At 46.8% G+C, this 22,840-nt stretch overlaps 1 protein-coding gene across 12 annotated transcripts in view; it reads left to right on the forward strand.

Moving 5' to 3' along the window:
- Nucleotides 1–13,834: 13,834 nt before the first annotated feature.
- The window catches only part of LOC131266843 (rab11 family-interacting protein 4B), a 57,905-nt gene continuing 48,899 nt past the window's right edge, over nucleotides 13,835–22,840 (forward strand). For 10 of the 12 annotated variants that reach the window (XM_058269626.1, XM_058270189.1, XM_058270112.1 and 7 more), the window contains exons 1-2: nucleotides 13,835–13,939; nucleotides 14,501–15,029. The gene's annotated coding sequence lies outside the window, so the exon portion shown is untranslated. Of the gene's footprint in view, nucleotides 14,009–14,242; nucleotides 14,295–14,500; nucleotides 15,030–22,840 lie in introns of those variants that run through there. The other 2 variants (XM_058269707.1, XM_058269792.1) reach the window with 2 other exon arrangements.

Below are 22,840 nucleotides of genomic sequence, written 5' to 3' on the forward strand. Positions count from 1 at the left end.
CGGCCTACTGCCCTCTCTGCAGCTTCTTCACGCGCAGCGATTTCCTGCTCGCGTTTCCATGAGCGACCAAGCTCCCCGGTGATCTCCCCCGCCGCGATCTTGATGCCGGCCCATGTCTCGCTGTCCCGCAACATCGCCGGCACCAGGTCCTCCGGTGCGAGCACTAGGCCTCGGCCATCCCTCAGATACCGGTTGCGTGTGGCGTGAAACATTCGGCACTGGAACAATGCATGCCTCACAGTGCCTCGTCGCCGATAGCAGGAGTGGCACCACGGGGTCGGTCGAAGCTCCTTCAAGTGGAGATACTCCCGGAAAAAACCATGACCGGTCAGCACTTGGGTCAGGCTGAAGTCGACCTCCCCATGGCTACGGTTGTACCAGGGCTCAAGTTGTGGAATGAGGAGATACGTCCACCTCACGTACCGGCTGGCACTTTGGTACTGTCCCAGTTCCGTCCATTTAGCCTGGAGCAACCGCATAGTGGTGATCCGCTCCTCCTTCCGGATCGCCGCAGCTGTCGCTTCTTCTCTCTGCCTACGCTTGCTGCACCAAAGGTCCTCGTCGATTAACAAGGCGATGGGTATAACTCCTGCAACAACGCATGCCACCTCATACCTCACCGTCCTGAATGCGCTGGCAATACGTATCGCTGCCAGGCGCTGAACTCGTCCGAAGTTCCGTCGAAGGTACTGCCGATCCGCCACTTCCTCTGCAAACACTGGTGCTGCGTATCTCATCACAGCGTTTGCCACGTTGGCGAGAAGCTTCCGTTTTGTGCTTCGTGGCCCACTGTGATTGCGCATCAGTCCAGTAACTGCATCGTTGATTCGACGGGCCTTTGCTGCTACATACTCGACACGCGGGCGCCAAGAAAGCCTGTCGTGCAACACCACTCCTAGGTACTTGAGTGTTCGTGCCGAGCGTTTGTTGGCCCCATCGAGGGTGACAAATACAGGTGCATGCCTATCTCGAAGACTGCTTACCGCCAGCATCTCCGTTTTCTGCTGCGCGAGCTCTAATGATCTTGAGTTCATCCATTGGTGAACTATGTTTACGGCATCCTCAGCTACGACTCCTGCAGCTTGTTTTGCTGCTACTGTCAGAACGACGTCGTCAGCGAAGGCCACCATTTTCACATTCGCCGGCAGCGTCAATCTTAGCAGGTCGTCGTACATTGCGTTCCATAAAGTTGGTCCCAAAATAGATCCCTGCGGGACTCCTGCGGTGATTCGCCGTACAACCTTGCCATGCTCAGTGTGATATTCAAGAAGCCGATCTTGGAAGTAGTCACGTAAGACTTCGTACAGATAGCGTGGTACCTCCATGATGCTTAGGCTCTCTCCAATCCGGTCCCATCGCGCCGAATTAAATGCATTTCGGACATCAAGTGCTATAATCAGGCAAACTCTATTACGGTCCGGGTGAGTTCTGCCAATGGCGTACGCTTCCTTGCACTGATCTACTACTAGTTGGATCGCCTGAGTCGTTGATCTCCCTTTTCTGAAGCCATATTGGACTGACGAAAACCGACCAGTCAGCTCCAGATGGTCTGTCAGGCGGTTAACGATCAGTTTCTCGAAGACTTTCCCTAACGTATTCAACATACATAGGGGACGGTACGCAGAGGGGTCGTCCGGTCTCTTGCCTCCCTTTGGTAGCAGTACCAACCGCTGACTTTTCCATTCTCCAGGGAACGTGCCTTCCTCTAGGTAGTGCTAATACATTGTTCGAAATACTTCCGGCATTTCGCGGACGGCGGCCACGACAGCTATGTTCGGTATACCATCAGTGCCCGGCGCCTTGTTCTTTGGCATCGCCGAGACAATGGCTAGCAGCTCTTCCTCTGTCACCGGTCGCATTGTTGCTTGGTCCGAGTTCGACCTCTGCCATCCCACCTCCTCGTGTTGTGGAAATAGATGATCGACGATTAACCGCAGCTTCTCCGGACAGCGTTCCTGTGGAATTTGACTGCCCCTCAGGCGAGACATGACTATTCGATAGCTTTGCCCCCAGATGTCGTCCTCTGCCTGATTCGCCAGCTCCTGCAGACACCGTCGCTTACTCTTCCTGATCGCCTTCGAGAGCGCCTTTTTTGCTGCCCTGTGCACTATCAATCGCTGCTGCCTCACTGCTTGGTCTCTCGCTCGTTTCATCCATCTGCGAGTCCTGTGGCAGCTATGACGGAGTTCCGCAATTTCCTCAGTGTGCCAGTGCACCGGTCTTCTTCGAGAGCGTGAACGTTTGCGCGGCATTGTTGCATCACACGCCTGCGTTACCAGTGTCCCCATCGTGCTGGCGTTTGGGTTCTCCTGCAGTAACTCGGACCACCTTAGCCCTTCAACAAACAACGGCTTGTCGAAGCGTGCAATATTCCAACGCTTACCATTAAACCACTTCTCGTTCGTTCGACGAGTCTGATCCTGCTGCGGCGTTCCAATAAAATACCGGAGAGCATTATGGTCGCTAGCATTGAACCTTTCATCAACTCTCCAGTTGGCATGCCCGCATATGGTTGGGCTGGCGAACGTCACATCGACTATAGACGTTGGGCCTACGCCCCCTATCCCGGTGAAGGTTGGGGTATCACCGACATTGAGCAACGACATGCCTAATTCCCGCGCGGTCTCCAGCAGATCTTCGCCCCGTTGGTTTGTCCTTCTGCTTCCCCAGTTGGTCGCCCATGCGTTGAAGTCCCCGGCAAGTACCAACTTCTCCGTTCCATGCACCGCTGCTTGGATGACGTCCATCATGACACGAAATTCCTCGATGCTACGGCGTGGTGGAGCATAGCAGCAGACGAACGTGATGCTGTTGATCTCCGCTATGGCCACTCCTTCGCAACTAACAGGGATAACCTTCTGTATTGGGTACCTACCCGATGCTACTATTGCAACTGTGCCGCTTCTATCCGCCGCCCAGTTCCCGTTGTTTGTCGGGACCCGATACACTTCTGACAATAATGCAACATCACACTGCTTCTCTCGTGTTGTCAGCACTAACAGGTCCTGGGCGGTACTGCTACCCCGGAGATTCTGTTGGATTACTTGCATACTGTGGTGTTGGACTTTCCTCCTGTAGTGTCTCCCACCTGTTGACGGCATGGTGTTCCCATGTGGCGGTCTTCTCCGCAGCGGAAGCACTGCTTCGTGCGATCCTCACCTTGACACCGGGCGGCCACATGGTCCAGCTGGCCGCAACGGGCACATCGGATCCGTCGCTCCGATACAACCAGATTGCACACTGTCCAGCCAATCCTGATTGAAAAAGCCTTCTGCTCCTCTACCTTCGATACCGGCACCCTGAAGAACGCATTCAGTGATCCGTCGCGCGCTGTATTGACGTATACCCCTTGAGTCGTGAGGCGCAGTTTGGTTGCCGTTTCGAGTGCTACGACTATCTCCTCCCTGGTTACCGACGCATCGATACCACGGCATGGACCTCCCGCATCGGCACCAAGGTGCGAATCGCCGTTTTTTTAGAGACAATACTTCTAAGAGCCTCCGCTACTTCCTCCACCGCTTCCGTGGATTCTTTCAGTTCCACCACCATTGCATCTTGTTTGTGGGACTTCCGCAACGATTTGACAAAGGGGAAGATCGTCGCCTCAAAATTCTCACTTTGTCGCGCATCGGGGAGCGCCTTAGTCAGCTCCTCGCGCGTGCCCGCTTTGATAAGAAGCGCAGGGTTGGTAGGGCGCTTCTTTCGTGGCTTCTCACTCTCTTTGCCTCCGGATTTCTTTTCCGAAACCTCCAACTTTTTTGGCTTGATACTTTTCGGCTTACCACCTTTCCCTGCCACGATCCAAGCCTCCTCCTTCGCCGGTTGCTCAGTCGTCTCTCTCTCCTGCGCGTTCTTCCCCTTCGTTGCCGGTTTAGCCTTCTCCAGCCCTCTCTCCACCTGTTCAACGCGTTCAATTAGTCGGGTCTGGGATTCCATGAAGCGCTGAACCCCCTTCTCATTTAGCTCCCTCATGGCCCGCAGTTGCTCCATCACCCTCGCGTGATCGGCTCGTTCCTCCTTCAACTCTTCGATGGTACCCTGTGCCCGCTCGATCACCTCCAAGAGCTTCTTGATTACTTCTTTCAGCTCTTTCACGCTGGCATTATCACGGCACTTTTTCTTTGCCAGTGTAATGGCCTTTTTAACTGCCGCCGGGGACCCGTTTGCCACGACAGTTCGATTGTGGCTATCGGAGTCCGAGTCTGAGCTGCTTGACTCCACCTCAGAGGTCCCCTCCGGTGTTCGTGCAGACACCCTGGTGGTGCGCTTCCCCGAGGTGGATCCCTCTCCGGTACCGGCAGCTTTCGCTTTCTTTGGCGGCATGATCTCTCCTAGCCGCCCCACAGTTTTATTAGTAGAACGCCGTCGTTAGAATGTCGGCTCGTTCTTTTCACCGCCCCTTTCCCATGCGATCCACCTACAACCTGTGTCCCAAGTACCGTTATAAACTCGGTGCACCTTCGATCACACAATCACCACACACTTTGCCCCAAGTACCGTTATCAACTCGGTGCACCTTCGATCACACAATCACCGCACCTGTCCAATCACCCACGCACCGATTTTTTCAGCTGTCACGGTTAACGGTAAATCTCTACTCGTTGTGGAGCGCACCAAAAACACAACCGATCAGCTCGAGTGCACGATACCGAATCGTCGCAAGATACTCTACTGATCGAGACCTTCTGCTACACAAATGGACAGCCTTCACGGAACTACCGGCACATACGGGTAACAGGCATAATCTTTTGGGATATAACTGTTCACCCGGGGTCCTTCTGACCAAACGAGTATCTCTTCGGAGATAGGCGACCCCCTCACATACCACATGTCATTCTTGGGAAGGGGGCTTCAGCCTAGGGAGTGGTTTACTGGGTAGGTCGAATACTCGGAGTCCCACATAACCCTTCTTCTCCACTTGGGAGAAGCGGAGTATCCTATGAGGATTCCCTTCCTACTACAAAACCAAAAAAAAAAAACAATACAATGATTTGTTGCCAATGACCTAATAAAAAAAAATAAAGAACCAAACTGTTTTTCTAGAATTAAAGGAAAACAAACTTAGTCCGCCCCGGTGTAACCGGGCCTTTTTACCTAGTAATGATAAAAAATGTTCATAAACATCGGCAGGAAGAAAAGTTTCAAAATGACAATAAAAATATAGTGCAAAACAGTTCGGGCTTCTAAGCCCTTCCAACGTGATACGCAATCCAGCCCACGAACTGGCCTATGTAATTCTAATGGCATCTCTAATATCATCAGAAGATTTGAGATTTCAGTCACATCATTCAAAGCCCATTTTGTCCTGAAGCTACCGAACTTTCCATCACGCCATCCTACCAAACATTTCTTCATCCCCCACTGTAATGCACTTTTGGCAACCAAAATGGTTGTTGAAATTTGCAGTAGTAAAACAATTACTTACAATATTATCTTAACGCTCAAAATGATTACATTTATTTAATTAGATTTATATCTTTGATAAAAGCTCTGGCTGGGGAATCACATATAAAGTCACGAATGGAGACTGCAAAAGTGTGGCCATTGATCACCACACCATGCTTCAGCACATCCTCCATTTCAGCGACGAACGGGTTCAGAAATAAGCTGACATTACTGGGCTTACTTTTTCCTCAATAGATCCCTATTACTGTCTCAGACTCGCACTAGGGAGCATGAAATCTACCCACAACATGTCCCTAGAAGTGATGTGCGGAGTGATGCCGCTAAAACTCTGTTTTGAGCACACCCAACAGATATCCTGCGGCTGTATAAGACAACGGTACTATCCGTATTGGAATTTGGAAGCATTTGCTTCCACTGGGCAGCCAATACGTTGATTTTGAAACTGGAAAGAGTGCAGTACCGCTGTCTCAGACTCGCACTAGGGAGCATGAAATCTACCCACAACATGTCCCTAGAAGTGATGTGCGGAGTGATGCCGCTAAAACTCCGTTTTGAGCAGCTAGCGCTTCGCCTCTTGGTTCGGGCTTCAGTTTCAAATCCCTTGATCATAGAAAATTTTAAAGCACTCATAGTGTATGATGATTTTGTTGCCCTACAGGCCATTCCTTGCGCCACACAAGCAATAAACCGTGTTGATTTTCCTGAGTCCTACAGTTCCCTTTTAGTGACAGAGTCCTCGATGAGTGAGGAAATCAAGACCTTCCCAAAAGATCTTCGCTGGAAGAATGTGCCCAGCCTCTTTAAGAACAAGTATGACCACGTACCTACAAAAAATCAGTATTACACTGATGGGTCATCCTCAGAGGAGGGGACAGGCTTCGGGGTCTTTAGTGCGACTTCCGAAGCCTTCTATAAATTGTGTCAACCGTGCAGCGTGTACACTGCCGAACTTGCCGCAATCTTCTACGCTCTCTTGCTTATAAGTGCTAACCCGCCGGACCACTATTTTATTTTCACAGATAGTCTAAGCGCCATTGAAGCACTTAAGTCCGTGAAAGCCCTAAAGAGCCACGACTACTTTGTGAAGAAAATTATTGAGACCCTAATCTCCATATTTGACAAGGCCTTTCGCATATCACTTATTTGGATACCCTCTCACTGTGGAATTCCCAGCAATGAGAAGGCGAATACGTTGGCCAAAAAAGGAGTCCGGCACCTTCTCTATGACCGTCCAATCTCACCCCACGAGTACCTGCGCTCCCCACAGCAACTCTGCCTAGCCCGCTGGCAGAGCATGTGGGATGCGGACGAGCTGGGGCGCTCCCTGTACTCGATCTCCCCAAAGGTCTCTTTGGGGTCCTGGTTTGGTGGGCTCCCTGTGGATAGGGCATTCATCCGTATGATGTCTCGGCTTATGTCGAATCATTTTGCGTTGGGTGCTCATCTACAGCGTATAAATCTGGCGACGACAAAAGTCTGCGGCTGTGGTTTCGGATTCCACGATGTGGACCACCTCCTTTGGTCCTGCGTGGAGCTCGAGACCGCACGACCAGCTCTGCGGGGTGAGACCGAGAGGATCGGCCAACGGCCGGGTACTCCAATACGCAACATATTGGCGAGCAGGGACATCGCGTTCATGAGGATAATATACCGCTATGCAAGAGACACCGGCTTGGTCCTATGATTCCCATCCCTTATTCCTCCCAAACCCTATCCCTTCCCCAGCCAAAGTTGTGTAACTTCGTACAGCCTTACATGTCCTGTGTCTAATTAGATCTGTCCCAGGGAGACCAGACCGGTTTGTGGAGTCACATAGAGCAGGGAGTATAACCGTACCATAGGGAGGCAGACTTGTGCGTTGTTGTCTGGGTTTTTTTTCTGTTTTTTTTCTGGTTCTTTTTCCTTTGGTTTTGTCCGTAGGATATTCGTAATTCGGCTGACCTGAAATAGGAGAGGGCAGAAGGAGCGCTGCCAGTGACAAAAGGCGCAAATCAGCCGCCAAGAAGCTCCATACCCGGTTCATCCATACCTACCCCCGGATTCCCACACACCATCCCAGCAATAGAAAAACCGACGCACCTCATCACACCACATACTGCAATAGTCAATCAACACACACCAACCCCGCACACGAGTTATAACAACCGAGAAAGCCCGAGATAAGGCCTAACCGTAGGGAGGAAATGCCCTAAGAACAAAAAAGTCTGTTAGAGCATGTTGGCTCTAACAATACGGCAGCGTCCGTCATACCCCAATAAATAATAATAATAATAATAAGATCCCTATTACCATTGGTTGTATACTTGAAGCTTCTTCTATATTGAAAAGTATTGGCCATAACTCGTCCTTTGAGCTCTTGTAGATTGGAAGCCCATCGACGTTTACTTTTATGGATATCTTATTTAGATGCTGTATTGCTGCGCCTCCTGAAGGCTACCACAGGCTCTCCTCCTCAACTCCTACTCAATACGTCCGCGACGTACAGAACGGTAACTTGTCGTCTAAATATCCAAGCTTGGGTACCCGGGGAAACCCACCCCCTTGGGCGGATGGGCGGCAAGGCTGAATTGAGAGGTGGAATGGACTGCTACCTGGTAGTAGTCCATCCCCGAGCGTCTGTTCTCCATGTTAGGAGCGGCTCGAACCAGCGTCTGTTCCCCATGTTAGGGGCGGCTGTACACCCTGTCCTGGCATCCTACGGGACGTAAAACAGCTAGGATGCGTTGTTCCACCGACGAGATAGGAGGCGGAGGGAGAGGCCTTGCAAGCCACCCTCTGTACAATTGCAACGAAAAGTCACCATGAAGTAACACCGATTTGGACCAATCATGCCAGACCCATGCAACGGAAAAAGGCAGAGGCGGATCTACCTATGAGCGGACTGAGCGGCCGCGGGGGGCCCCGAGCTTAAGGGGGCCCCGTGATGAAACCTCCAGATCGCAAAAGTAACTACCGATTTTATTTATTCTCGCAGTGGTATACATATATGTATACTTTGTACATAAAGTGTACTTTGACCAAAGTTAGTACAGATGTTTTTTTGATAATGCTTAACCATAGTTAATTTTCACCTAAAACCTTGCCCTTATATGTTTTCATGAATCTTCTTTCTCATCTAATACTGTCCGTTTGACTTAAAATGCTCTCAATTTACGGCCCACCGGCAAAAGTCTCCATTGTTACCCTTTTAAATTGTTTTCATCATCGCTGTTAAAATTGATAAAAAGATTTGATAATTTAAGAGAAATTTAGAAACTCCCATTGCGATTTAGCACACATAAAAACCATCAGTGAACAGATTTTTTTGCATTTACTTAAAAGAGAAAAACATGGAATTTATCGCAGAAAAATATCAAAATGATTAGTTTCCAATAGGTCTGGTTGGTTTAGGATGTGGAGGTCATAGTTAACAGCACGAAAGAAAAATCTATCAAAAATCATGGAGATTATATCCTGAAAATATATATAAAGGATTGCTTGCTGTTGTAAAAAGTAAGTCTAATTTTGGCCATAAGTATGAAAACATTTAGAGCAATGGAAATGTCTGGAGGGCCCCGTTTATCCAACCGCTTGGGACCCCCGAACGGATTGATCCGCTTCTGGAAAAAGGACTACGATTGGAAACTCGGTACATGGAACTGCAGGTCTCTTACATCACCCGGGAGTACCAGAATACTCACAGAGAAAGTGAGAGCCCGCGGCTTCGAGATAGTAGCACTTCTAGAGGTTCGCTGGAAGGGAGTTTCGGAGCGCCGCTACCGCAGCGATTGCATGATCTACCAGAGTGGTGGAGATAAGCACGAGCTCGGTACGGCGTTCCTTGTTATGGGTGCTATGAGGAAGCGTGTGATCGGATGGTGGCCGATCAACGATAGGATGTGCAGGTTGAGGATACATGGACGCTTCTTCAACATGAGCATTATTAATGTGCACAGCCCGCACCTTGGGAGCAGTGATGACGACAAAGACGCTTTCTATACGCAGCTCGAGAGGGAGTACAACCACTGCCCACAACATGATGTAAAGATCGTCATCGGAGACCTTAATGACCAGGTCAGGCGAGAGGAGGCCTATAAACCTACGATTGCTAGCTTTAGTGTCCACCAGCTAACCAACGACAACGGCCTCCGGCTCATCAACTTCGCATCCTCGAGGCACATGAACATCCGTAGCACCTTCTTCCAGCACAAACCTCGTTTCAGCTACACCTGGAGATCGCCACAGCAGACATATTCCCAAATAGACCACGTTCTCATAGACGGAAGGCACTTCTCGTACATCATCGACGTACGTACGTACAGGGGCGCAAACGTCGACTCGGACCACTTCCTGGTTATGGTGAAGCTACGGCAGAAGCTCTGCGCTGTCAACACACTGCGTCACCGGCCTACCCCACGCCTAAACACGGATCGGCTGCGAACACCTGCTGTTGCCGAGGGCTACGCGACAGCGCTTGGGGAAGCGCTTCCGGACAACATCGCGACCGCCACAATGTCCCTCGATGACCACTGGCGTATGGTGGAGCGAGTCATCAGCAGCACAGCCGAGCAGACACTGGGCCATAAGCCACGTAACCAGAGGAAAGAGTGGTTCGATGACGAGTGCAGGCGGGCACTATCCGACAAGAACGCAGCGCGCGCCCGAATGCTACAGCGCGAAACCCGTCAGAACGTGGAACACTACAAACGACTGAGGACACAGCAAACCCGGCTCTTCGAGAGCAAGAAGCGTCGCTTCGAGGAGTCGGATGAACAATTGATGCAGCAGCTAACTCAGTCGGGGGAAACTCGCCAGTTCTACAGGGTGTTGCAGAAGACACGAGGCGGCTACACGCCAAACGTCGCAATGTGTCGAGACGAGGAGGGCAACATTCTTACGGACGAGCGAGAGGTGATCGAAAGGTGGAAGTGCTACTTCAACGGACACCTGAACGGAGCGGAATTAGGGGAGTCCAGCAGCGGCGCAGGCAGAATAGAGCAGCACATTAGCCAGGAGGTAGAGGACGATGTGCTCCCAGCATCCTTGGACGAAGTCACTAGTGCCATCAAGCAACTGAAACAGAACAAAGCAGCTGGCAGCGATGGGCTGGTGGTAGAATTATTCAAGATCGGTTCGGTAATGCTTGCCGTCAGTATGAACCAGCTAATTGTGAAAATCTCTGAGCAGGAAAGGCTACCGGAGGACTGGAAGCTGGACGTAAACCACCTAGTGTACAAGAAGGGTGACAGAATGGACTGTGTCAATTTTCCAGAGCACTAGATACCGACGCACCACCTCTTAATCAACTTCTAGGAGGTTTACGAAACCATAGACAGGAAGGAGCTATGGCAGACCATGCGGCAGCATAGCTTTCCCGAGAAGCTGGTTCGGCTGTTAGAGGTAACATAACAAGGGTTCGTTTTACACCTTTTACCACTGTTTAGCGCTATGGCCAAGGCTTTTAGTGACGCCGTCCAAAATATTAATACGATCGCCGGAAAAATTTCCATAACGCAAGCGTCGTTCAGCGATTCCGTCCGTAGCATTAAGAAGATGGCAGACCTTTCTTAAATAATGGGAACACGCTTAGTGCGTTGGCCACACCTATTAGACCGTTTACCTATTAGCTCGTTCAAAGGATTGATTGTAGAGGTGGGTGCTTCATTTCTTGGTATGAATTTTCCGTTACGTATTAATATTTTCGTATATTTTTTGTTTAGGTGATGGATTCTCCTGCCTTCTATTCAACAGCGCTCTGGAAGGTATCATGAGGAGCGCGGGTTTCGCCATACATACATAGTACATTTGACTGAAACGCGAGGTCGCAAGGATTGGAGTAATGATCAATGCGATGAAAACAAAGTAAGGTAAAGTGGGGCAGCACGACCCCCTTAACCGAAAACAATTTTGCTCTTCTTCCCCATTCGTCTAAAACATTCAATTTTTTCATAGTTGAATTTCGAAACATCTTTTTGATGTACGAAAAATAAGAAAATCCACTGCAAACTTATTAATTTCTCCTTAAATAAGGTTTTCGAAGGACCTTTTGGTTTTGAGTCAGTTGACAATAGTGGATCAAGATGGTCCGAACGGTGGGGCAGCATGCACCTCGACGTAAACACGGGGAAAGACGACCCAAAACAAACAGGAAATGCCAGACGATGGGTACGAGAGAACAAAGGAAATCTGTAGACGTCAAAGATCTGCACAGATTAATATGTGACGTCTACGGGCTGCTTAATTGAGCAAAGACAATCAACAGACAGGTACGGAGCCTTCCTCCAGAACATATTTCGAAAGCCTCAACTCTTTGTTCTGTTGATAAAACATACCAAATTTGCAGTTTTACCCCACTTTCTTCGCTGTTTCTGAGTTGTAAACAAAATTTTAACCAACTGTCAAAAATTTTCCCACGGTTTTCGGCTCGTTACATGGTATGCTGCGACCTGTCTGTTAATTGTCTTTGATTGAGAGTCAATTTCGTTTTTTCTCGTTTTCTTTTTGAAATGGTTATTTCGTGCAGTGAAATTTACATACCCGGTTGACGACAAATGTCAGTTCACCCTGATTTTGGGTCCCCGCATCCAAAAATCTGTACTTCTCCCCCCCTCAACTCTATGATTAGAAATGAGAATGTGTGCGTTGGTCGTTTTCTTAGCGAGAGAAAAGGTGCGTATGCGTCCTATGTATATTCTATCCTTTGCAACCATGCAACACCAAACTATCGCCAAATGCTTACTGTGTCGTTATACGCGTATACGCACGTACTTACGTACGAATAGTATTTGAGATATGTGAGTGTGTTTCTTGTTGGAGCAACCACAGTATCATCTATTTGCGCATTCTGGTCATAGCAATCTCAGAGTGCAGGCGCAAGTGCATTGAGCATCAAGTGTTATGATCGTGCCATTAATACTGCTGAGGTAAGAACAAACTAATAAACGTATGAAAATGATGGAAATCTAGATTTCCATTTTCCAAATCTAGATTTCCATTTCTAGATACTTTAAATCAGTAACATTCTAACTTTTTTTTACTTTTAGGAATGAAAACCAAAGCTAAAGAATGCGTCGAATGGTGCATGAGCTGGATCGCATATGCAGTTAAGAATTGGATCTTTCTGGGACGGCAAGTCCACTGCAGAGGCCGGAAGTCTACACTGGTAAGTAAGAAAACAGTGTGATCGCAAATATCCGAATAATAAACATCCGATGACTTAATTCTCAAAAAACAAATGTTTTGATTTCACCGCAGCATTCTGCGGGTAGAAGAAAATATCACATTCGTAGAATATACCATACACACACACACACCTACACGCGAGCTAGTCTCACCCACACCACCAAGCAAACCAATGCAAATGTGTGCGGCAATACATGGGCGATCCGTCAAATTTTGACTTGCTGGGAGGTTGCTGGGACTCTTGCTGGAAGTACATGACAGCAGCAGAAAATTTGAATTTCTGTCAACCGGGTAGGCATGAATTCTGCTTACGGAGGAAGCCTACGCCCTCGTAGTCTTCGAGCGGAGCGTGCACCTGCGAGACATCAGCCCATTAAAGAAGAACGAGAAGAAGAAGTTATGCACACCGTGTTGAGCTTTTGTCCGACATTGTAGTTCTTCACGAGACAACAGCAACCAAAATGATAAAATTTCCTTCATGGTTGAAAAATTAAAGAATATCCAAGGATGCGCATCTAGGGCTGTACGGTACTTGTAGGGTAGTTGTGTAAACATGCCTAATTTACCTTGCTTCCTGTACGGTTAAAAAGAAAAGCAATATTTTGCTATTCACTCTCGCTACAGGAATTTTTTCGGATTTTGCCGAAGCTAGTCCGCACACCTTCGCCCGAAGAACGCGCACACGGTTTGTGCCAACCCCAGTAGAACACTCCATGAGTGTGTGCGCAACCCGTATGCACAACTCATTTATAGTGATGAGTTCTCGGAACCGCACCAACCACTCGGAACCGCTTCCGAGCATCTATAAACCGGCTCCGATTCCGGCTTAGTAAAACACACGGTTCCGTACGGAGCCGGCTCCGGACGGCTCCGGACGGCTCCGGACGGCTCCGACGGCTCGGACGGCTCCGGACGGTTCCGGCTGCCGACTAGCGGCTCCAGACGGCTCGGAACGACTCCGAACGGCTCCGGACGGCTCCGGACGGTTCCGACGGTTCCGACGGCTCCGACGGCTCCGGACGGCTCCGGCTGCCGACTAGCGGCTCCGGACGGCGCCGGACGGCTCCGGACGACTCCGGACGACTCCGCACGGTTCCGACCGCGGAGTGTTGCACCTACCTTACGGAGCCACTCGGAAGCGATTCCGGTTTTTTGACGAATTAACCCATCACTACTCATTTACAATAGCACACATACTATTGCACCCATCGTGTTTCATTCGTACATACCTATTCGTACACATTCAGTATTAAATCTGCTGTTGACAGGCGTGGATCGTTGTTGGAGTCGTTCCTTCTGTTTTTTGTTTTATTTTTTGTGACCATCACGCGGCCGTGTGTTCTGTGTTTGTGTTTTAGTGTTTCGTGAAAAGGTAGTTTTACTGCGTTACATACACATGTGTGGCACAATGAAATTTGTTTGAATCTATTGCGTTCCGCAGGTAAAACCGTCCCAAATTGACGCAACGATCGTTGCTGGACGATCAGAAGGGTGTCGGTTTTTTTTTTTTTTTGTTTCGAAGCTAACGGAATTTGCTTCTCCTCATCTTCTTCGCATCTTTTAGTGTTCCGTCATGCACAATGTACAGGTGGCACTCACCTGCACATGCAGAAGATGCATTTACTCTCCGCTCTCATCTCTGGAGGCATGCATCTCCCGAGAATGCAATTGTGAACCGTGCGAATTGCGAGGTGGATAAAAATATGCAGTGTTTATTTCTGAAAAATGTGTGTTTTCCTAGATGATGGCTTGTTTCGATATTGTTACAAAAATAACGCTATTTGCTGTTGTGAAGTAAACGACGAGTAGACATTGCCAGGCCCCGTGGGCATTGGCAACTGTCTTACGGTTACGTTCAGTTTCGTTGTAGAACAATTTCGGATACAACTGTTTTCCTGTGTTTCATTTTCTTCGTGTTTTCATTATATTTCAGTACGCCTGTCCGTCCATAACGCCCTTCAGTGGTCAGCTTGTGTCCTGTTTGTGAGTGTTGTGAAAAGTGTTTTAAGTGATAAATTGTGAAACGCCTATCAGCTGAATGTTTCATTCTGATTTGTGACGACTTTAGGAAAAGAAAAAAGCGGATTACTTGGAAGTTGCAAACGATTGTTTTACCCTGTAGTCCCTCGTCACGACCCACAGTCAACGTCAGCGTCGTGTCTTTGAAAGGCAAAAAGTCATCTTTGCGAGGGTTGTGTGAGTACGCCAAGCGCAAAAAGCCACGAAAGCTTGAAGCTCCACACGATCATCCAGACAACGGTGGACCGGATCGTTGCGCTGCTAGCTGCTGAACCCTAGAAAGCCCACCTTTGAGGAATTCCTGCTCACCGTGCGATCGTCGCCGTCTCACCTGCACCACCGCCTGCCGCAGATCGTTCCCAGCCCGCCGTGCCCACGAAGGAATTTCTTCGGCACTTTACACAAGCCTCGCCACACTAACACACCGGCACACACTGTTCAAGGTAGGTTAGATGATCTCGACGGTACCTTGCCTTTCCGTTGCGCCGCCGTGTGTTTTGCTGGAGGAACAAGTTTTCCTTCTTTGAACGCTCTACACTCCCCTGCTCATTGCCAAGCCAACGAAGCGCATGCTCATCCACTCTCCTCTGACGATCGGTCTCTTCCGCTCGCTCACATGCACCACCGCGTTCGTCTCAAGCAGGCCTGCTCGAGCCACTTTTATGGACAACCGAGCAGCAGCTAAATTTTGCATTTGTGGCTTCCTTTCGTACGGTGCCTTTTTTATTGTTGTTGGACGGTGATCGTTGTCGTGCCCCACGCTGACCGTTCCCTTCTTGGTCGGTTGGTCCGGAGGACGTCACGCCGTGTGCTCGGCCGGTACCGGTTTCGGAGTCGCAGTCGAAAGCATCCCCCATCGCGTTGTCATCGCGAAAGCAAAGGAAAAGGTTTTGCTCACCGAGATGTGAACGGAGAGTGTAAAATGAAGCTAATCATTTCGTCATGTAACTGGCGGGACGCAGCGATCTTTTGGAAAAGAAAACCCTTCGCTTCGCAATGGAACGGGGCTCATTGCACCGTGCGGTCTTACTTCGCCAACTATCGCTGACTAACTGTAAATGTCAATGTGCCGTGCCATGTGCAGTTCGCAGTTCCTTTTGCTCCGGCAAAAGATTCACTGAAGACGTTTACACTAAAATGGCCTATAACTTGAAGGGAACAAGATTCGATTTAATCTGCAACTTCCGATTGGCATGAAGATAGACATATATGTAGTTAAGAATATATGTAGTTAAGTATTTTCAATATATTAAGAGAGTCTCTATAGGGGGGATGAATTGTAAATTAAAAGTCGAAAGCCTAACAAGATGTTAGGTACTGTACACATATTTCTTTCCCAAATCAACTCTATCTGTTTGACTCTACAAATACTAATTAGTTTCCACATTGCTATTCTTAGGAAATATGTATGATTTTATATATTTATACTACAAATGAAATTTTAACTATCCTGAGGGATGTTCCTGTTTAACACTAGCAAATTCTGATCAAGATTATAATATGGTGTGTACGTATACGTATATTATTCAAAATAAAAAAGACTTTTCATTCTTTCCGTTCAGTAATCAGTTAAGGTCATTCGCATCTCAAACAAAGAAGATACGCTTACTAAGACTAGTTGAATCATTTCAAGTTTTAATGGTTCAACATATATCATGCTAGAGGCAAGTTGTAGGATTAAAGAAGAGACAATGATTGGCTTACTAGAAAAAAAGAGCAGAAGAGCTTCCAAACAACTACCAAAAACAACGGTTTTGGCCGGTCCCTTCGGTCGGGTCCGTTCAGCCATTATAACCAAATGGATCATATTCCTCCCTCCAATGCACGGCTCCCCGCGGCACTCAAGAAAGGTCCATAGAGAAGAACTATTCTATTTTTGTTGATCCAACGCAACGTGGCGGTTTCGCAGATGAGTAGCATCTTGGGAAAACACAAACAAACCGCGGTTCATCTGCACCGAAAGAGCCTGGTGCCGAAATGCATGTTGGAAGTGAAGGCGTTCTGAAAGTGGTACAACAATATGAATGTGTGCTTCGGAACGATGAACCAATCATATTTACTGCTGTGAGAAAAGGTTGCAACGTAGGCGTGGGGTCATTGCAGCATGCTCACCTTCACTTGATGACGTTGGTAGTCCGCTTGTACTGGTTCTGGACAACAGTAATGCATTATACTTTTTCCAAATTTTATTACAATAGTAAGGAGCACCCTTTTCATACTTTAGCTTGATTTTAAAAATTGACATAATCCATAAAAATTACATTAAATATAGCCAACCACATCGAAACTTATCTTCGATGACATCATCGAAAATCTAATACAATCGCTTGGGTCATTTTTGTCGTCTGCAATGTTTCAAGCATCTAAAAAAATTCGAATAAAGGTTTAGCTCGTCGACATGACGTGCCGGGAAGAAGGCGCTGCACCTGATCGTGTCAGCCCTTAAAGTTTGTTGATTTAAGAGTTATTTTTCTTGAAATGACCTTTTTTATAGAGTAAACGTCTCTCACGATCCCATTTTCTTTGAGCTGTGAGATAAAAACTCGTTTTCCCTGTATCTTCTATTCTGTGCCATAGCCCTAGTGACCGACCACATGTACAATTTGATGAATCATTTCCTCTGTAATGAGAAGGAACATGCCAAACAACCATTTTGGGAACGTTGAAACGAAGGATATATCATTTCCTTTTACCTCTAGATGAGTCTATCTTTGGTATTCTGCTGGCGCTAGTGGGTCTTAAAAAGTGAGCGAAAATGTATTAAAATGATCACCTTCTCTTCCCAAAAACAGTTTCCATGTTCTACTCATACCTGCAGGCCCATTCTCTTCTTCATTGTGATGGAGTATCACTCTTTAAAATTCATTACAAAATCCAACTGCGAACGGCAGAAGAAAGAATACAAGTTGTTTGGAATAGGTGCACTGTGCCAGGTGGGGGATGTGGGCGAGGTTTTGAAATATATGTGAGAAAATCGTCTGATATACGCGCGGGGGAGGAAGTCCGCCATCGACCGTGTGTGCGTTAATATGTTTCGCTTCGTTCCATTCACCATCCACCGGAAGGCGATGGTCCGAACGTGTTTTCATTCCGTGCGTACTTCAAAATCAATGCGCCCATAATAAACCTTTGCCGTGGCGGTTCGTATATTTTTTTCCAGTTGGGTGCTAGTAGTTGTGCAGGCATTCTTAACGCCGCTGTATGTACAAGTATGTTGGCCGGGAAATCTAGTTGTGGGTTTTCGCCGGTAAAACATTTTTGAACGGTGCGGCTTGCATGTATCCTATGGCTAATCAACTAAGGCTACCTATACTGTCAAAAGCCTGGAGCATACGATACACGTCGATATATACTGCGCCGTCCTTTTATCAAGTTAGCAATCTAAGAGCCTGCGAATTAATATAAAAACAAAGCGAAACATTTTTATGACGTTGTCGAAGTTTTAGCGAAGTCGATGAATCATTAGTCTCGAAACAACTAAAATGTCTAATATATTAGAGGTGGGCAATATTTGTATAATTCCTCAAAAGGGACACATGATGAAATGAAAACCGTAAGCTCGGGTCGGAAACCTTAAACGATGATTTAATGTTTTCAAAGTAGTACCGTTTTGAATGGACTATCAATTTTCTAAAAGTAAAGTTACATAAAAAAGTGGCGAAAAATAAAAGATGTTAATTTTAAAACTTTTTTAATCACTTTCATACTTATTTTTGTTGAATCTTTTTGATTAGAAAAATATTTTTACAAAAAACATATAACAGCTCAACAATATTAATCTTCATTTTTGGAAAGAAAACAAACCAGCCATCGTAAACAAATTTGATAAAAACTGAGGTGAATTTGTTGTTGAAAATTGAGGCATTTGTTTTAGATAATATGCTCAGGGTTGTTCAAGAACAATGAAGATATGAACTACTACATGAAGGAAGAAAATTTGTCTTTTAGGTTACTTCAGGTTTACAATAATTTAGTAGCATAATATTATACCAATATTCAACATAACCAGTTAAAATTGGCCTGTTTATTGTTTCAAAGAAAAAAACAATAACTGCGCGCTGCGAACACAAGGTATGTGTTCTAGAGTGCAATTTACTCTCATGATGCTCGGCACTGCGTTCGTATATCTACAGCTCCGGTTGTATTGTATGTTTGTTTTAGCATCACGTACTGACGCTTCGTCTCCCGGAGACGATAAAACATCTAGCACGGCCGTCTTTACGTCGTCAGAAATCGTGACCCAAGCAGAGAAGAGGTGGTGTGTGGAACCTACAGCTGAAGCCCGTATTGTGGACGGAAGCCCTCGGGACCCGGTTTCCGGGGTAACTGGAGCCGAGGGAACGTGTCGTTTTAGCATTCTACATTGGTTCACCTCGGAGAGTAATTACCTCAAAGGGCTCAGACTCGGCAACGGAAGGCGGACAAAATATGATGCTTGGTACGTCCAAATCGTTTGATGGTGGCAGACATACATAAACGTTCGAAGAAACGTTCCTATTCTTTCGGAAAAAGGATAAAAGCCCCTAAAGGAAAACTTCCGGTCTACGATCCCCTACCGGTCGGTTTTAATTTACATCGCGCCGTAGGTCTATAGGGAACGGGAGAACGTTTACACAAGTGGGTCGTGTGCTTGTGTATGTGTTTTTGTGTGATTTCGTGGACCAAAGACTCAAGGACGACCACTTCACGAATTGAATGCTGATGTGACAGTAATGTTGGAAAGTATAAGACTTTTCACAAATATGAAATCCACACGAACGTGAAAGGACGTCAGAAGGGATTTCAAACGAACACGACGTGTCGTCAGGGGATGACAGGAAAACAAAACACCTGTAAATATAATTTATTTTGTGCCATGGGCAATTAATTCAATTTAACGATTATAGCACGTTTAGTGAGAAGCTAAAATCTCTGGTAAAAGGCCTCGGAAAACGATCATGATCGTCGTGACACATCGGGAGCAACCGGGCCGTTTCGTTGAACCGCGACGGTAAACGTTCGTAATGTCCCGTTTTGCTATTGTTTTGATTGTCTGAAGGCCTCCTAAAGATGCTATCGCATAAATATGGACTCCATGGATTAAAGGTGCTCCACATTTTCGTTCGAAAAAGTGGGTCTCTTGAAGATGCGTCCGTGATTTCGGATTTCGCTACTTAGCTGTGGACTTGTGAGCCAGGCAGTGACCGTGCGGCAAACTTTTCTCGAGTTCGAATGATTCGATGCCCACTGGAACGAATCTCACGACCCACTGCGGGTAATTCCAGAGGAAAGACGGTTTGTTATGGATGTAAATGTTTTCGGCTTTGGCACACATTTGGTGGCGGTTACTGTATAAAATATAATAACGAAGAGAGTCTTCAACAATGTCAGTTGGTTGAAGTGCATTTGTGCCGCTGTTGTTACATATGTACAAGTTCACCTTTTCGACCGGTTGACGTTTTCACTTGTTTTAAATGTCCGCACTAAATGAATCTGACATACGTGCGAAATACATTTCAAGGTCTGCATAAGACTGTCATACTTCACGAGCTTCCTGTTATTGACCCTCGTCGTGGTAAACCGGCCCCTCCGATTGTTTGTAACAATTGCACGGAAGTTTACAGGTGCCGACGCTCAAACAACACACAACACGGTGTTGCCAAAATTTCACTTTTCTCCGCTTCCCGGGGAGTTTCACCGTAACATCCGACAGCGTTCGCCATTTCCATGCATGGATTTGCTTGGAGGGAAATTTACGGTTGCATAAATTTCGCAATTTTATGCAGAGCGCCAAAACGGGTGTCGTCTTCGGCTACCGATCACCGGATTCGCCTGTCCGGGGATCTGCGGAGATTGTTTCAGATTGAGAGATGCATGAAAGTAAGCTTAAAAAGTTGCATAGTCGCCGACAGCCTTCTCTTCCGTGGCGTCATGAAGTGTGCTTTCTTCGGTGAGGAGAAACGAGTTCTGTTGAATTTTTCATGAACCTAAGTGTGATGCACTTAGGATCATGCGTCCCGTATCCCGCACAGACCACGATTTCGCGCACAACATCCACTCTTAGAGGCATCAAATTTTCACCTTTCGGTGTAGTAAAGCGTTCGTGCTCTGTTAACGTATGGAATATATTACGTTGATAGTCTAGTCGTTGGATTTTTCTTTGTTTCCCTCTTTCTATGGGGTTTAAATTAAGATGTTTTATCTCACTGCTCAATTGCACTGTACGTAAATTGCTTCTTACGTCGTTCATGTGGATTTATCAATCCAATAGCATTTACTTAAACATTTCCAGTCTCTAATGTGCAATATTAAGTAAACGAAGAATTAGAAAAATAGTTTTTTTTCATAATTAAACTGACGTGCAGTATATGTCTGCAAATAAAACATAAATCTAAAAGTTAAAAGTAGTTTTGTAAATATGTACAGTGACTGTAAATTAAAGTTATTCTTTCGCTGTTGTGAATTATGTTGCCGAATTTATATTTGCTTTATTCCAAATGGACTAAAAATTTGTTATAGGCATTCTAACAATGACCAAACACTGCGGTTTTACGCTTCTCGTAGAACATTAGCCGCCGTTTAGTTTCTTGCGTATCTGCTGAAGTCTAGTAACCCATAAACGGAAAAAGGCATAAACGATCCATTAGGTTCCCGTTAGCCGTCATGTGAGGCGCGGAACAGACAAATCTAATGTGGGGCGTAAAACCCGGTCGATTACTCAATTTAACTACTATTCCCCGGCGGAACAGTTCCAGCGATCGGTTTCTGGTCAATTTTTGTGGGATGATATCGGTGTGTCTGTTCGTGTATTTCAAGTAATGAAACGAGGGTTTAAAAATAGTAGACGATCTGAAGATCGAGACCACCCATCGATCCGGAGCTAGGGTAGAATGGAAATATGCTCCCATGCATAAATATCAGTCAGACTCTGGTGGGCGTTCTGGGAATGCACATGTTTGCTCGCGGTGTGAAGGTGATGATGACGAGCATTGATTGCATTACCAAGTGAATCGAGGGAAAATGATGCGTTTTAATTACCCTGCCAGCAACTGAGTAACAGCCCGGTGGCAATCCAACATTGATGAAGCAACGGTTCCCATCACGATGAATGCATTTTTTTTTGTCTGTCATCTGGTAATGTTGGATGCTGCTGTATGTGATTTATGTGGTTTGTACTTTCGGATGTGACGTGGACCAGGGGTCGCTAATTCGACCCTCAGGTCAGTGCAATATATTTGACCAAGAATATTTGAGAAAAATTTCATAGATACAATAAAAGACTCGAAATCTGTTTTTAAATGTTTAGTTAAAACAATAAAACAATAAAACTTGTTATCTGGGGATCCGCAACAGCCGAGCGGTAGCGCCGGTTAGAACAATCGGCCCATAAGCGCCGGGACTTACCACCTCGACGGCGTGGGTTCGAATCCCAACCGAGACCGGACCCTCCCCTGTACGAGAGGACTAACTATCCACGTACACAAGTCTCGTAAGCCTTTAACGGGGCAGGCATGATCAACAAGGTCGTTACGCCAAGAATAAGAACTTGTTAACTGGTCTATTATTGATGACCGTTCTTGATAAATTTAAATATTAAATAATTGTGTGCTCATCAATTAAATACCTTCGTTGGTTGGGTTATTGATTCATTGGTTATTGGATGAATATAATGTTTTATAATATGTTTTACATACGCATATTTCCTTCACAATAAGTTTGATCTCATGTAGATGATGGTTTGCCAACCTCTGATCTAGACGATGAATAACCCCCCACCCTTCGGGCATATGATGTGCATCGTTTGGAAAGTAGCGGAGCGTTGAAAATTATTAGTAGATCGCACTGCTCCCCATCGCTCGCGCATCACTAGTCAATCCGGCGTAGTCTAGCGCCAGCTAGCGATCGTCGGGGTTGTCTTAAATATCGGCTAGGATCGCGTAACGGTTTGCCGGGTGTCTAATTATGCAACACCGCTCGCCGGGGGGAGGGTTTGCGAAAGCGCGGAAAAATAGTTTGCAATTTCAGGCTTCGAAACAACGGCTACCCCTCGGCTCGGTAGCCGTGGGGCGGAAAAAGAAGCCCTGAAGGGAACGTGTGTACCTGAGCGAACGCTACCGCGCAATGGCGGTTTTTGGGGAGTACGTGGTTTTGGGCTGCCTTTAATCATTAGGCGCACGTGAGGAACTTACTTGCTGATTAGCGCACAGTAGAAGCGACGAATTTCCCACGGAAGTTTTGTGGTGCACACGAAACCTCGCGCCATGGTGGGAATTGT

This window comes from Anopheles coustani, chromosome 3 (genome assembly GCF_943734705.1).
Source record: "Anopheles coustani chromosome 3, idAnoCousDA_361_x.2, whole genome shotgun sequence".
NCBI lineage: Eukaryota > Metazoa > Arthropoda > Insecta > Diptera > Culicidae > Anopheles > Anopheles coustani.